The sequence below is a fragment of the Pistacia vera genome, unplaced genomic scaffold (assembly GCF_008641045.1).
Source record: "Pistacia vera cultivar Batoury unplaced genomic scaffold, PisVer_v2 Contig50, whole genome shotgun sequence".
Classification (NCBI taxonomy): domain Eukaryota; kingdom Viridiplantae; phylum Streptophyta; class Magnoliopsida; order Sapindales; family Anacardiaceae; genus Pistacia; species Pistacia vera.
The window spans coordinates 38991-55401 of record NW_022196335.1 but is presented as its reverse complement, the minus strand read 5'-3'; positions in this window follow the sequence as shown (position 1 = coordinate 55401).

The following is a 16411-nucleotide window of genomic DNA, read 5'->3' as shown; positions in this document are numbered from 1 at the left end:
GTGATGACTGGTTCAACAATGAGAATGTCAGAAACATTGACGTTGGTTGAAGCCAACTCAAGTGAGAAGGTAAGGGCTCAGTAGTCGTTTGAAGGAACTGCTATAGATAGAAAGAGCGTTTGTCCTCACTGTGGGAATCCCAGCTACTGGAGGAAACATTGCAAGGCATTTCTAGCAAAAAGGAAGAAGAATGTTACTTTTTTGTTAGGTATGTTCTTGATTGAGATTAACTTCTCCCGTCAACATCTTGGGTCATTGACACAGGATGTGGTACTCACATTTGTTCTAATGTACAGGGACTACGGAAGAGTAGATTGCTCGTGAGGGAGAGGTAGACCTACTAGCTGGAGATAGAGCACATGATGCTTCATTAGCTATAGGATCTTATTGTCTGATTTTGCCTATGGGCTTGTTACTTGGAACTTGTCGATTATTATGATATTCGTTCAGTTTCTAGAAATAATTTTTCTGTGTCCATTTTAGACAAGTAAGAATATTGTTTTACTAATGGATTGTTGTCTTTTAGTATAAATAATATTCTATGGAACTGTTTCATAATAATATGTTTTCAAAAATGGACAATAAGAATATTCTCGAAGTCACATCTACGCCGAATGTGGCATGTTGAGTTAAATATACCTGAAGGAATGTGGGAGTTAGGTCCATGATGAGTTTTAGTGATCTATCTACATCATTCTGGGGTTATGCCTTGGAGAATGTGACTCACGTATTAAACCGTGTGCCATCAGAGTCAGTAGATAAGACTCCATATGAATTATGGAGTGAGCGAAAGCCCAACTTGTCTTATCTAAAGATTTGGGGTTGTGAAGCTTATGTCAAGAAATTGACTTTGAACAAGCTGGGCTCGAAATCCTACGAAAGTTTATTTATGGGGTATCTTAAGGAGACCAAAAGATACTATCGCTACCATCCAGAAGAGCACAAAACCTTTTGTTGCTCATACTGGTGTCTTCCTAGAAAATGAATTTTTTTCTAAGAAGTACTAGTGGGAGAAAAGTAGAACTCGATAAAGTTCTAGCACCACAAGATACATTAGACGAAGAACATGATGATGTGCCACAGGAAGTGGTTGAACATCAGGAAGAGGTTACTCCACAACTTGTGGATCAAAGTGAACCACCTCAGGTAGCACAAGAGCTACGTAGATCTGGGAGAGTACGTCGTGAGCCCGAGAGATATGGTTTTCTCATGACTAAACATGGTGACGTACTGGTCTACCAAGACCATGAACTCAAAATCTATGATGAATCTATATCGAATCCAAATTCCGTTAAATGGCTTAAAGCCATAAAATCGGAGATGGACTCCATGTACCAGAACCAGTCATGGTTTCTGGTGAATTCACCTAAAGGAGTAAAACCCATAGGGTGTAAATGAGTCTTCAAGAGGAAGACAGACATGGATGGCAAGGTGCATACTTATAAGGCATGAATGGTTGCCAAAGGTTTCAAATAAATTCATGGTATTGACTATGTAAAAACCTTTTGCCAGTTTCCATGATTAAATCCATCTAGATTATGCTTGCAATTGCTGCATATAATAATTATGAGATTTGGCAAATGGATGTCAATGATGCTTTCCTGAATGGAAACCTTGAAGAGGATGTGTATATGGCAGATCCCGATGGTTTCGTTCTTGATGGACAAGCTAAAAGATATGCAAGTTGCAGAGGTCCATTTATGGACTCAAGCAAGCTTCAAGGAGCTGGAACATTCATTTCGATGAAGCCATAAAATACTTTGGTTTCATCAAGAACGAAGATGAGACCTGTGTTTACAAAAGTGTGAGTGGGAGCGCAGTGGCATTCCTAGTGTTGTATGTCGATGACATACTTCTGATCGATAATGATATACCAAACTTGCAGTCGGTAAACACTTAGTTATCCAAGTGATTCTCCATAAAGGACTTAGGAGAAGCAGCTTACATTCTCGGAATGAAGATCTATCGTAATAGATCAGGAATTTTGCTTAGCACAAGTTGGAGTACATAGACAAGGTACTGAAGAGATTCAGTGTGGAAGAATCCAAGAAGTGATCTCTTCCAGTGGCATATAGTGTCTATCTCTCTGAGGATATGTGTCCTAAATCACACATTAAGGGAGATAAAATGAAGAGGATCACACATGCTTAGTAAGTGGATACATCTTGTATGCTCAGATTGATGTTTCATGTGCATCAAGCACTTGTAAGGGATATCAATCGGATCCAAGAGAGCGATGCTGTGATTGCATGCTCGGACTAATATCTTATGTGCATTAAGCCCTTGCCAAAGATATCAATAAGATCTTAGTGAGCAATGTGTTATGTACTCAGATTGATATCTTATGTGCATTAAGCAATTATAGAAGATATCAATTAGATCCATGTGAGTGACACTAGATAAGTGTTAATGGACATCCTTAAATACCTAAAAAGGGGCTAAGAATATGATCTTGGATTATGGAGGGGAATATGAGCTCAATGTAAGAAGATACAGTGAGGCTAATCTCTAATTAGATAAAGATGATTTTTGCTTACAATCTGGGTTTATATTTTGTCTCAATAGAGCTGCAGTGAGCTATAAGAGCTTGAAGTTAAGTACTGTAGTAGATTCTACATTGATGCTAAGTATAACACATTGTTTAATGTAGCCATATAGGTGGTTTGGATCAAGAAGTTCATTACTGAACTTGATGTGGTTCCAAGCATTGTTGATCTAGTAAAGTTCTACTGCGATAACAATAGAGCCATTGTTGTGGCTGAGGAATCATGATCTCACCAGTAATCTAAACACTTACTTAGTCGATTCAATTTGATCTGAGAAGTCAATCAGAAAGAGAATGTGTAGATTTGCAGAATACCTACTAACCCACTGTTGAAATTTCTGTTGGAGTAGAAGCATGATGAGCACTTGGGTTATTCGATGTTAAATACATGAATGATTGGCTATAGTGCAAGTGGGAGATTGTTCGAGTAGGTGCCCTAAAGCCAGTCTATTATTGTAAAATTGACTCTGTAATAAATGTTTATTTATCAATAAAAGGCATATTCTTCTATATCGTGTGAATCATAGTTATATGTAATGATATATGTCCTTAGGATGGTAGAACCGTGACGAGGGTATCAAGTGTTTCAAATCTTGATAGTGAGCACCCTATGATCACATTTGGTGGTCATCCTAAAAACGTCTGTAGCCCCAGTATTATTCTGACCAAGGACACAGATAATACGGTAAGGCTATCATAATGTTGAATGACCTTGTTGAAAAGCAGTGACTGATCTCACTTGTCAAGGTTGTTTGCTGACAACCTAGTGCAACGCATGGGTGCTTGCTAGAGGCAAGTTCAGTAGACAGACCCATCAGAGGATTCCATATAGATGGTAACCCCAGTGTCTATGGAATAAATCCTCTAACGGATGGTGGTGCATGTGATCCTTAGACTTGAGATCACCAAAAAGCCTTGTGCACCAATTGGTGTAGTCTGACACTAGCCTAACGTAGTTCTATTCAGAGCTATCAATACGGTAGTGATTGGCTACATTAAGAAGTGTATTGAGACTATGGTAGATCGACAAAGGATTCATCACTCCTGGGTACGAAAGAAGTTATCTCACTGGGTAATTCAATAAATGGCAATGACACTAAATATGTGGCTACGGTGGGATTGAGTTGATGCTCAATCTAATTTATTATTCCAATCATTGGTCCATTAACTGAGTACAAACATGTCGAGGATATCTGAGGTTGACACTATTTCTGTACCTCAGTCTCGATCAGATAATAGATGATGAAAGGATTGGATTGCACGGTAACCATATCATTGACAGGCTGCAGTTTTGCTGAATCCGAATCTATCGGGTGGCCATGATGCCTTGCTAGGGGTCAATCTTGGTCTGTGTGTAGTGAGATGATTAATTGGTGTTAATCGCGATACTACACACTGCCGATATGATAAGGAGCCTATGAGTCACACATTTAGAAGATAATTTAAGAATCAATTTGTGAGAAAGGTATTTTTATATTTCAGGATGAAAGGGTATTTTGGTAATCTCATAGTGCAATTAAATTTGTTGAGGTTGTTGCCTGTATTTAATTTTAATATTAAAATTAAATTAGTGAGCTTATATGTAAATATATCTATGTATATATTTAAATGAATTATTATTATTAATTAAATGTTAATATGTTATTATATATTAATTGATTTTAATTATAACAATAATTAATTAATTAAAATACCATAAAGGGTGTGTTTGGTTGTAAGGGTGAACTAGGGTTGGAGCCCATGGCTATTCCTAAGTGGAATAGGGTTTTAATTGTTGCACTATATAAGTGCAACTTAAAATTAAAACAAAGTGATATATTCATTCAATCAAAAACCCTAGCCATCCTATATCTCTCTCTCTCTCTCTCTCACGTTACACTCGTGTGAATAAGAAAATTTTTCTTATTCTTCTTTTTTAATTCTTGAAGCCTTTGATTGTTCTAGCAAAATAATCAAGGGTTCTGCAAATTATCTTCATGTGGACTTCCGTGAGTGTGATCCTACAGTGGATCAATTAGCGAAGAATCACATAAATAGTAGCCAGTGAATAGTAACTATGAATAGTAACCAATGGATAGTCGCTGGTGAACAGTAACCGTGAACAGTGTTCATGTCTGAAGTCAGAAATATTCGGAGGAGCCTCCAAACGTTGGTATGAACTAAATCCTTGTATGGATTTGTCTTTATACAGTTTTATTTTACGTTTCAGTTTATGCATGAAAACGTTATAATCTGTACTCAGATCTTGGTTCGTGTAATTGATCGATTCGTTTTAAATATTACGTTTTTCTGCTGCACGAATCCAATTAGTTACTAACAATATACACATCCTCTTCAAGGTTTCCATTCAAGAAAGCTGTTTTGACATCCATTTGCCAAATTTCATAGTCATGATATGCAGCAATCGCAAGCATAATTCTGATGGACTTAATCATGGCAACTAGTGAGAAGGTTTCTTCATAGTCAATACCATAAATTTGTTTGAAACCTTTGGCAACCAGTCGTGCCTTATAAGTATGCAGCTTGCCATCCATGTCAGTCTTCTTCTTGAAGACCCATTTACGCCCTATGGGTTTTAGCTCTTCAGGTGGATCAACCAGAGACCATACTTGGTTCTGGTACATGGAGTCCATCTCAGATTTCATGGCTTCAAGCCATTTAACAGAATCTAGATCCGATATAGCGTCTTTGTTAGCTCTGGGCTCATTGTCTTGGTAGACCAGTACGTCACCATGTTGAGTCACGAGAAAACCATATCTCTCAGCCTCATGACGTACTCTCCCAGACCTATGCAGCTCCTGTGCTACTTGAGGTGGTTCACTTTGATCCACGGATTATGGAGAAACCTCCTCATGATGTTCAACCACCTCTTGTGGCACATTTTCCCTTCCTTGGTCTAATGTATCTTGTGGTTCTAGAACTTCATTGAGTTCTACTTTTCTCCCACTAGTACTTCGTAGGAAAAAATCATTTTCTGGGAAGACACTAGTACGAGCGACAAAAATTTTGCGATCTTATGGGTGGTAGAAATAGTATCATTTAGTCTCCTTTGAATACCCCACAAATATACACTTACAGGATTTTGGGCCTATCTTGTTCGAAGTCATTTTCTTGACATAAGCTTCACAATCCCAAATCCTTAGATAAGATAAGTTGGCCGTTCGCCCACTCCATAGTTCAAATAGAGTCTTAACGACAGACTTTGACGGCACACGGTTCAATACGTGAGTTGCAGTCTCTAGGGCATAACCCTAAAATAATGCGGGTAGATCACTAAAACTCATCATAGACCTAACCATAGCAAGCAAGGTCTTATTCCTCCTTTTAGACACTCAATTGTACTGGGGTTTATATGGAGGGGTGAGTTGTGATACTATCCCACACTCCTTCAGGTATTCAGAAAACCCTGAGCTCAAGCATTCACCTCCTCGGTTCGACCGAAGAGCCTTAATACTTCTGCCCAACATATTCTGTACTTCATTCCTGAATTCTTCGAACTTATCAAATGCTTCAAATCTATGTCTCATAAGGTAGACATAACCATATCTACTTAATTCATCAGTAAATGTGATGGAATAGGAATATCCACCTCTGGCTTCAACTGTTAGTGGACCACATACATCACTATGGATGATGCCCAATAGTTCAGTAGCCCTTTCACTTTGTCCTGTGAAAGGTGACCCGGTCATCTTGCCTAAAAGGCATTGTTAGAGTAGATGCCCTAGAGCCAATCAATTATTGTAGAATTGACTCTTTGTAATAATGTTCATTAATCAATAAAAGGCATTTTATTCTATATCGCGTAAATCATTATTATTGCAATATGTATTGATATATGTCCTTAGAATGGTAGAAAAAGAGAGGTGACACATAAAAAAAGAACCGAAAAGGAGTGACAACCATGACGAGGGTATCAAGTGTTTCAAATCTTGATAGTGAGAACCCTATGAGCACATACGGTGCCATTCTAGAAACGTCCGTAGCCCCAGTATTATTTGAAGTAAGGGCACAGATAATACGGTAAGGCTATCATAGTGTTGAATGACCCTATCGAAAGGCAGTGACTGATCTCACTTGTCAGGTTGTTTGGTGACAACTTGGTGCAACACATGGGTGCTTGTTGTAGGCAAATACACCGCAACAAGTTCACTGGACTGACCCACCAGAGGATTCCATATGGATGGTAACCCCAGTGTCTTGGAACAAATCCTCTAACGAATGGTGGTGCATCTGATCCTTAGACTTGAGATCACCGAGCGCCTTGTGCACCGATTGGTGTGTTTGACACTAGCCTAACGCAGTTCTTTTCAGAGCTGTTAATACGGTGGTGATTGCGGCATCAAGGAGTGTATCAAGACTATGGTGGATTGACAGAGGATTCATCACTCCCGTACGGCGATTTATCTCACGCGCAATTCAGTATAGGCATGACATTAAAACTGTGGCCACAGTGGGATTGAGTTGTTACTCTATCTAGTTTATAATACGGGTCATTGGTCCAGAAACTGAATACATAATATCGAGAGTAACCGAAGTTGACACTATTCTATGCCTTTGCCTCGTCGAGATAACGGATGATGAAAGGATCGATTGTACAGTAACCATATCATTGACAGGTAGCTACTTGCTGAATACGAATCTATCGGATGGCCATGATGCCTTGCTAGGGGCCAATCTTGGTCTGTATATTAGTGAGACGATTAATTGGTGTTAATCGCATACTATACACTGCCGTTATGATGAGGAGCTATGGGTCACGCACATAGAAGATAATTTAAGAGCCAAGAAGAAGAAGGGCGTTTTAGTCTTTTTAGGCGAAAGGGTATTTTGGTAATTTCATAGTGCAATTAAATTTGCTGGGGTCGTAGCCTTTATTTAATTTGTTAGAAATTAAATAATTGATTACGTTTAAATATGTGTTCGCACATTTTAATTAAATCATCATTATTGTTAAATGTTAATTAAATATTAATTGATTTTAATTGAGATAATGATGAAATAAATAAAATATCTAAATGGGAGTGTTTGGTAACATGGGGTGTTTGTAACGCTCCACCTGAGGTACGTAGTTATTGTTTTTCTTTCGCTCTCATTTGAGTTGGTTTGGTAATATTGTTTGACTGTGTTGTTTGAATGCTTGCCCTGAAATTGGTTGAAAATAGAAGAAGTTTAGTGTGTCAGTCTCCGCCGCGGCGAAGAGGTGTTGAAGCCACGGGAAGCTGCTGGACAGTTTCGCCGCGGCGACGAAGTTTCTTCGCCGCGGCGACAGGCCGTTAAATTGTTTGTTAAGTTTTAGATATTTTCTTCCCTAAGGGCAATTTGACCATTCTACCCCTAATTAGCAGGAAAAGTGGGGAGTTATTGTAAGGATTTTTCATGGAGAATGTTGATATGGGGGTGAGTTGTGTAATGAATCAAAGGATATAGATGGAATTCCCAAAGAAGATAAGGGCAAATGGAATGCTTGGGTATAAATTTCATTAAAAGGAATTAAGAGTTAGCAAACCCCTCATTCTTCTTCTAAAAACGCAACTCTCCATTCTTGTTCCTCTCAATTCTTCTTTCTTTTGATCAAGGTTCCAAGGGGTTTTTGAAGTGAGTTGGGGTAAAGCAACCTAAGGCTTCCTAAGGTAAGGATTTCTACTTTGATTGTGAAACCTTGTGATTTAGTTTATATTGAAGTTTGAGGGTTTTATTCTTTTGGTTAAGAATAGAGAAAAGTCAAGCAAACCAATGAAGGAAAGTTGTGAAATCTCTCCATAACAAGGTAAGTAAACCCCAACCCATTAGATTTAAGAATTTTCTTGATTAGGGTTTTGATAGAAATGATGTAGGTATGTGATATACATGTGATATGCCATGTATGGAGGTTTAAATAGAGATTCCTATGCCTTGTGATTGTTTATATCTTGCAAATATGAGGAATGAGTTGTTGTGAAAGGTATTTGAGATGGAATTGAAGGTATTGTGGATCCCTTTTTGGAAGTGTTTTATTTGACAGGTTTTATGGTTATGGAAGGGGTTTCTCCCCATTTTGGATGATGAGAAAGTTTTAGCATCATTGCTATAGTAGAGTTTTATAGTGCACTTAGTTGTTTGATGAAGTGCCTAATAGAGGTTTGTGTGTGAGTAGTGAACCTTAATTCTTGCAACATTGCATGTTGGCATTTCATAAGCGCATTGGTAGATGAATCCCATAGGCACTAATTGTGCATTAAAAAGTGACCTAAGAAAGTGTAGGAAAATTGTGTATGCAATTCCCCTATGAGTAAAAGCTTGGTGGGAACAACTACTCTAAGGTAGAGAGAATTGAAAATGCTACAATAGAGTGAATTAGAAATTAGATATTTGGGATATGCTTTGTGATCATCACCCGACAGTTATGGAAATCGGGTTGATGCTTTGTGATCCCCACCCGATAGCCCTTAGAGCTGTTCGATTCTTTGTGATCGTCACCCAATGAGTAATAGGAATGGGTAGATGCTTTGTGACCACTACCCGATTAGTTAAGAGATATGTAGGTTGATGCTTTGTGATCATCATCCAATGGCTAGTAGAAGCGGGTTGATGCTTTGTGATCATCACCCGATAGTGACTAGAGACGGGTAAATGCTTGGTGATCGTTACCCAAAATTCATGAGGAACGGGTAGGTGCTAGGTGATCTCCACCCGATAGTTAGGAAGAACCGAGTTGGTGCTTTGTGATCCTCACTCGGTAGTCACTAAGAACGGGTTGGTACTGTGTGAATTCCACCCGATAGTCATGGAGAGTGAGATGGTGCTGTGTGAACGCCATCCGGCCGTACCTCCGGTAAGACGAGGCCATGATGTTTAGTAGAAACAGAAATAGAAACAGAAATAGTATAAGGAAAGAATTAAGAGTTATACATACGGGGACAGACAGTTAGAGGGTTTTACTTACTGAGCATTATTTTGTGCTCACCCCGTTATTTTCCTTTGTGGATGCAGGATCTAGGTGTTGATGCGGTCGGAGGGGCATCGACAAGCGAGGAGCAATAGCTACACTGTTTCCCCTGTTTTGTCTTTTAAAAATGAATCTTTTGTAAACAACACTTTTTGTGTATACAAGACATATGAATTATAATGAAAAGAAAACTTTGGGCCCAATTTTCTATTGTTGTTATGCATGCATTGTACTAGTTTTTAGCAGTTGTTACAGTGTTTGGGTTGGAGCCCAAGCCTATTCCATATGGGAATAGGGCAACTTAGTTTGCCTGTAAAAGAAAAGTGTGTGTGTGTAACTATGAGAGAATTTTTAATTGGAAAAAAAACACACACAACAGCCTACACACACTCTCCCACGCCACTTTCACTGTTTGATTGAAAATCAAATATTTCTCTTTTCTTCTTCTTGATTTCTTAAGGCCAAGGAGGATCTAGCAAATCCCTCCTTGGTTCCTTGTGATTATCTTCATGTGGACTTCGTGGATTTGATCCTACACTTGGATTATTAGCAAACACGTTCAGAGACAATATTGGAGGAGCCTTCAACGTGGGTATGAATCTAAACTCATATTATTTTTCTGCAGATTCTTGTATTTATATAAACTGTAAAAATTTGTACCTTTGATCTTGGCTCAATGGGAACGATCCTAGAAATTATTGTTTTGTTTTCCGCTGCGTTAACGGGTCGTTTCCTAACAAGCATGACTCGCATACCTTAAATGACTAGAAGTCAAAAAGGATCCAAAATTCCATCCTTTTGAACTTTTACAATATGGGTCTGATTAACATAACCCAATCCATAATGCCAAATGTATGTATGGTTTTGATCGCTATGTTTAGCTTTCTTAGTTTCAACATTAATAATATCCTTATTGTTTAAATCAAGAATATATAATCCATTATATAACCTTGCAATTCCAAATAGAATACCATTCAAACTAAAGGACAACAATCCATTAGAAATCTCAAAATGATATCCTATATTATCCAAAGCGGATATTGAAATAATGTTTCCAGAAATTGCAGGTACAAAATAACAATAACTAAGTTCCAATAATAAGCTTGTAGGCAAAGATAAACAATAAGTCCTTACAACTAATGCAGCCACACGTACTCCATTTCCAACTCGTAGGTCCACTTCTCCCTTGGCTGGCAATCTACTCTGCCTTAGTCCCTGCACATCAGTACAAATGTGAGTACCACACCCTGTGTCAATGACCCAAGATGTTGAAGGAAAGAAGTTAATCTCAATCATGTACATACCTGAAGTCGAAGCGTCTGACTTCTTCTTGTTCGCAAGGAAAGCCTTGCAGTGTTTCCTCCAGTGGCCAAGCTTGCCACAATAAAAGCAGCCTACCTTCCCAATGTCACCCTTAAGCTTGAGAGCATCCTGTCCTTTGGGCTTGGCCTTGGGATTGGCCTTGGCCTTTCCCTTGCCCTTACCCTTACCCTTTCCTTTATTGGCAGCAACCAGTAAAATAGGCTTGGACTTTTTCATGTCCTGCTCCGCAGTCCTCAACATGTTTAGAAGCTCTGACAGGGATTTCACCATCGTGTTCATCTTGAAATTCATAATGAATGGTGCAAAAGAATCAAGTAAGGATTGCAGAATTAAATTCATATGCAATTCTGCATCCAACTCAAATCCTAAAGTCTCAAGCTTCTTTATGTACCCAATCATCTTGAGCACATAAGGACCAACTTGGGCTCCCTCAATCATACGACTTCTAAATAATGCACTCGACACCTTAAACCTCTCATGTCAAGCGTTTCCTTCGAAAAACTCCTTGAGGTGCAGAATTATGGCAGCAATGTCCATATTCTCATGCTGTTTTTGTAGCTTAGGTGTCATCGATGCTAACATAAGGCATTGAACAGTATCAGCATCGTCAAGGAAACTTTGGTAAGTTTCCTTTACTTCCTGAGTGGCATCAGGATCAGGCTCAACCAAATAAGGCTTATCAAGGATATATAATTTATTTTTGGACTTCAATACAATCCAAAGATTTCGATAACAGTCCGAGAAATTAGATCCATCCAACCTATTTTCTTTCTCAATTATCGATGTTGGTTGATATTGCTCATTTTTAAATGAATCTACAGTACAGAAAAGTAAAGTCAATATAATGTTTATTATTATTTTGATATGGTCTTTTATTAAAAACGCTCCCACTATTTTCCTCAAGCCAATAGCCCTCACTATTAACTCGGGAAAGCCCGTTGGCTTTCCTAGTGGACTGAGATCCCATCAAGCCCATTTCAAACCTTTGCTTTGGTGAACAAGCCAAAATGGGTTGATTAGGTAAGCCAACAAACTTAATCCACATTAGTTGATAGCTCCCACTACCAACCTCAAATGTGAAACAAGCCAACAAGCCAATCACACAATATGATGACCGAAGCCATTGTCCTAAAGTGTGATTCTCAGTATTAGTAGAGTGGACACTACATGCCGCCATGTACACATAACAAGTGTACTTCTCTACTATGCCTATGACATGTTTATCAACCTTCGCTTTGGCGAACAAGCAAAACACGTCATTTTAAGTCGACCCATCACCATTAAGGAAAACTCCAATGAACTTTAACCACCCACTAGTAGAAGTGTACCCTTCGCTTTGGCGAACAAGGTTCCAATGAAGAGTGGTTTGATTAAAGACATGGTGATGGAAGGCATTTCAATTTTGACTTAATATACTTTAGTTGAGGGGTTTTTTCATTTTATGTCTCACCAATTGTATCTTTCTTAGCATGTTATAGTCATAACATACACCCTTAGTGTGCATACTAAGCATAAAATAAACGTGTTGGTACATAGCCTTAACTAAAACCGATTTCCTCAAGTCAAGAGGAATCGGTAGCTCAACCTAGGTTTAAAAGGAAATGGATTCTTCAAGTAATTTCACCTTCTTCCCTTCCATCGCTTCTTCTTCTCAAACATTACACAACTTTCAAAAATAAAATTACATTTTACATTATTTAAAAGAAAACTCGAGTTGCATTTGAGGGGAGTGAGATGAGAGAAAGAAGTTACATTGGAGGTTTAGAGAAAGGCAGAGCACGTATGCCTTATTTTAAATTACATAACCCAAAACAATTAGACTAGGTTCGTAGGCTTATGCACCAAGCACCATGCATATTCACAAACAAGAACCATGCATAAACGATAAAAATTTAATTTTGATTAGGTTGGTAAATTACAAGTTACCCCTTGAATTTTGGCAGTGCTGTTCAAGTCCAACAAGTTTTAAAAATTTCATTTTAGTCCCTTGTTATCGGGCCTCACCCAATATCATGCAATAACATAATCAATACATATCGAAATCAATTCAACCAAACGTCAAATAACTATGTAAAAGGTATAAGGAAGGCTCTGATACCACTGTTAGTCACTGACGGGGTTTACACAGCGGAAAACAAAAATAAAATCCCCAACAACATTGAAGCCAAGAACCTTATACTCGATTTACGTTATTTACATATGAAATGGTATTGAATATAAAATTTCCAGATTTCATACCAGTGTTTGGAGCCTCCTTTAATCGATACGAATCGCTCCCACTCTAAGATAAGAGTGAACTCTCGGTATCCACACAAAGACAGGATGGCGATCGACTTGCGGTCTCAAGTGCTAGCAAGACACACAAGCAAAAAGGATGCATAATTTTTCTTCAAGAAAAATTCTCTTCTCCTCCAAGTGAAAAACGTGAGAGAGACTGAGGTGAGTGGCTTGGATTTAATTAATGTGTTCTCCACTTTTATTTTTAATTTTAAGTTGCCTTTTATATGCAACAAAAATTAAAACCCTAATCTAGTCAGGAATAAATTTATTCAATGACTAGAATAGCAAATTCAAATATGTTTTTCATATTCATATATTATCTTTATTAATATCATCAAATATTAATATTGAATATATATTTAAATTCAAATATGAATTTCATATTTCATATATATTATCTTCACTAATATTAATATCATCAAATATTAATATTAAATAATATATATATAATATTTAAATACATGAATATATTTAAATACATAATCTCACTAATTTTATTTTCAATATGAAATTAAATATAGGCAACGGCCTTAGCAAATTTAATTGTACTGTGAGATTACCAAAATGCCCTTTCATCTAAAAAGACGAAAATATCCTTTCCATCATAAATGACGAAAATACCCTTTCTTCACAAATGAAGAAAATACCCTTTCTCTCAAATTCATCCTTAATCTGTCTTCTATGTGTGTGACTTGAAGGCTCCTCATCATATCGGCAGTGAGTAGTCTCGCGATTGACACCAATAAATCGTCTCACTAAACACAAACCAAGATTGACCTCTAGTAAGGTATCATGGCCACACGATAGATTCGGATTCAGCCGATTCTGATTCACCCGATACATTTGAATTTAGTAAATATATCTGGTTTTATCTCCTTAAGCAGAAATCTGAAATCAAAGGTGTCTTTATACGTTTTAAAGCCATTGTGGAAAAATACTTTCAAAATGATATTCAAACAGTTTATTCAGATAATGGTGATGAATACGTGGCTCTTGCTCCGTTCTTTGCAATTCATGGCATTTCTCATCTTACTACTCTGCCCCACACACCTGAACACAATCGCTATTCTGAAAGATGACATCATCATTTTGTCGAAATAGGTCTCACTCTACTCTCCCATGCCTCACTTCCTTTAAACTTTTGGCCTCATGCTTTTGCCACTGCAGTTTACTTAATTAATCGTATGCCCACTCCCACGTTAAATTTTTCATCACTCTATGAAAAAAAATTTGGTTCTACCCCAAACTACTCGAAGCTTCACATTTTTGGTTGTTTGTGCTACCCTTGGCTTCATCCCTACTCCACTCACAAAACTGACTCTCGGTCCAAACCCTATATCTGTCTTCGGTACTTTCTCACTCAAAGTGTCTATTTATGCTATCATCTTTCTACATCAAGAATGTTTGTCTCTTATCATGTCAAGTTTGTTGAGTTGGTATTTCCTTTTCAAACTCTTTCACTCAATCTCCTTGTCCACAACCTAACACTATCTCCAGTTAGATCCCTCCTGTAACAACAATCCCAACAAGTCTTGCATCTTCAATGCCATTCTCCACCTCATCTGTAGTTCCACCTCTAGGGAAGCCTTTGTGTGGTGATCAATTGACTACCACCACCACACTGCCCCTACACATATCACCACCATTGCAGCAAGAATCTCAAACTCCACCAACCACCTCTAAGCCTTCAACTGAATCCCTACCACCACCACCACAACCACCACCCATACACACTATGATTACTAGAGCCAAAAACAATATCCAAAAACCAATCCAGAAACTTAACCTTTCCACTCAACACAACCAAGCTTGTGATGTAGAACCAACCACCACGACTTAAGCACTCAAAGATCTAAAATGGCGTCAGGCCATGTCTAAATAATATGATGCTCTTGTTCAAAATGGGCCATGGGAACTTGTACGTTTTATTTCTAGTCCTAATATAGTTGGTTACAAGTAGATTTTTCACATTAAATGCAATTATTATGGTTTTATTAACAAACACAAAGCACGCTTAGTTGCAAAAGGCTTTCATCAATGTCCAAGAGTTTACTATCATGACACATTTAGTCTTGTGGTCAAGCCTACTATAGTTTGTATTGTTCATATCCTTGCAGTTAGTCGTGGATGGTTTCTCCGACATCTTGACGTTAACAATGCATTCTTGTAAGGCCATCTCTTTAAGGATGTATACATGTCCCCACCTCAAAGTTTTTTTCATTCTGACTATCCCACTTATGTTTGCAAGCTTCGAAAAGCAATTTATGGAATTGAGCAAGTGATAATCCGCAAATTATACAGTTTTTATATGATCTTTTTGTCGGATTTCAGGTACTTTCTAGTGCATTTTTACCTGAATTGGTGCGTAATTCTCTACTTTTCGTGTTTCAGGTTAAAATGGACTCTTTTAGCGAATAAAGACAAAATTTGACAGTTTTGACTCAGAATTGAAGGATTTCAGAAGATAGGAGAGTTCCGGAGTAGGACAANAATCCATTTTACGTGTTTAATTAATCCTAACTATGCCACGTCATCTTCTCTAAATTATAAAAAATTTGATGAATAGTTTCAAGGCCATTTTCTTAAATACATACTTGGGGGGACCGGGCAGCTAAATTTTCTCCTGTAAAAAGTGTATCAGATCTGAAAATAAAATTTCCCGATTCTTCTTCTCTTCAACTGCTTTCCATCTTGTTTCTTGTATGTTCACATGGTATCAGAGCCAAGACTAGCGTCTATGGCGAAAGATTCTGGTGAAGATTCTCGTACTTCTTCATTGCTTAACAGCTTTGAGGAATGGTTGAGAGAGTCTGTCAATCGCTCCACCTCACAGATTCTTAATGAATTAGCAGTTCGTTCTAACTCAGCTCAAGCATCAAACTTGCAAGTTATCAACCCGAAACTCACACGCAATAACTTTCGATTCTGGAGCTCCCAAGTTCTATCTACTGTGGGTCCGCATGAGCTTGAGGATCACCTACTTGGTAAAATTTCGTGTCCTTCTCCTCACTTGGTATCTAATTCTGAAATTGATAAGGATTTAGGTCAAATTAGAGGAAATCTTAAGTCTAGCTCTAATTCTATGGAAGATAAGTTGAATCCTGATTATGTGATGTGGAAGCGTACTGACAAATTTCTTGTCAGTTGGTTATTGGCATCTATATCTGAAAGCATGTTTGGAGTTGTGTCAAAATGTTTATGTTCTACAGATACCTGGTTTGCTCTTGCACGTGAGTTTGCTAGTGATTCGAAAGCAAGAGCATTACACCTTAAGAACTTGTTACTAACCACTCACAAATGCAATTTGAGTATTGGTGATTATATAAAGAAGATGAAAG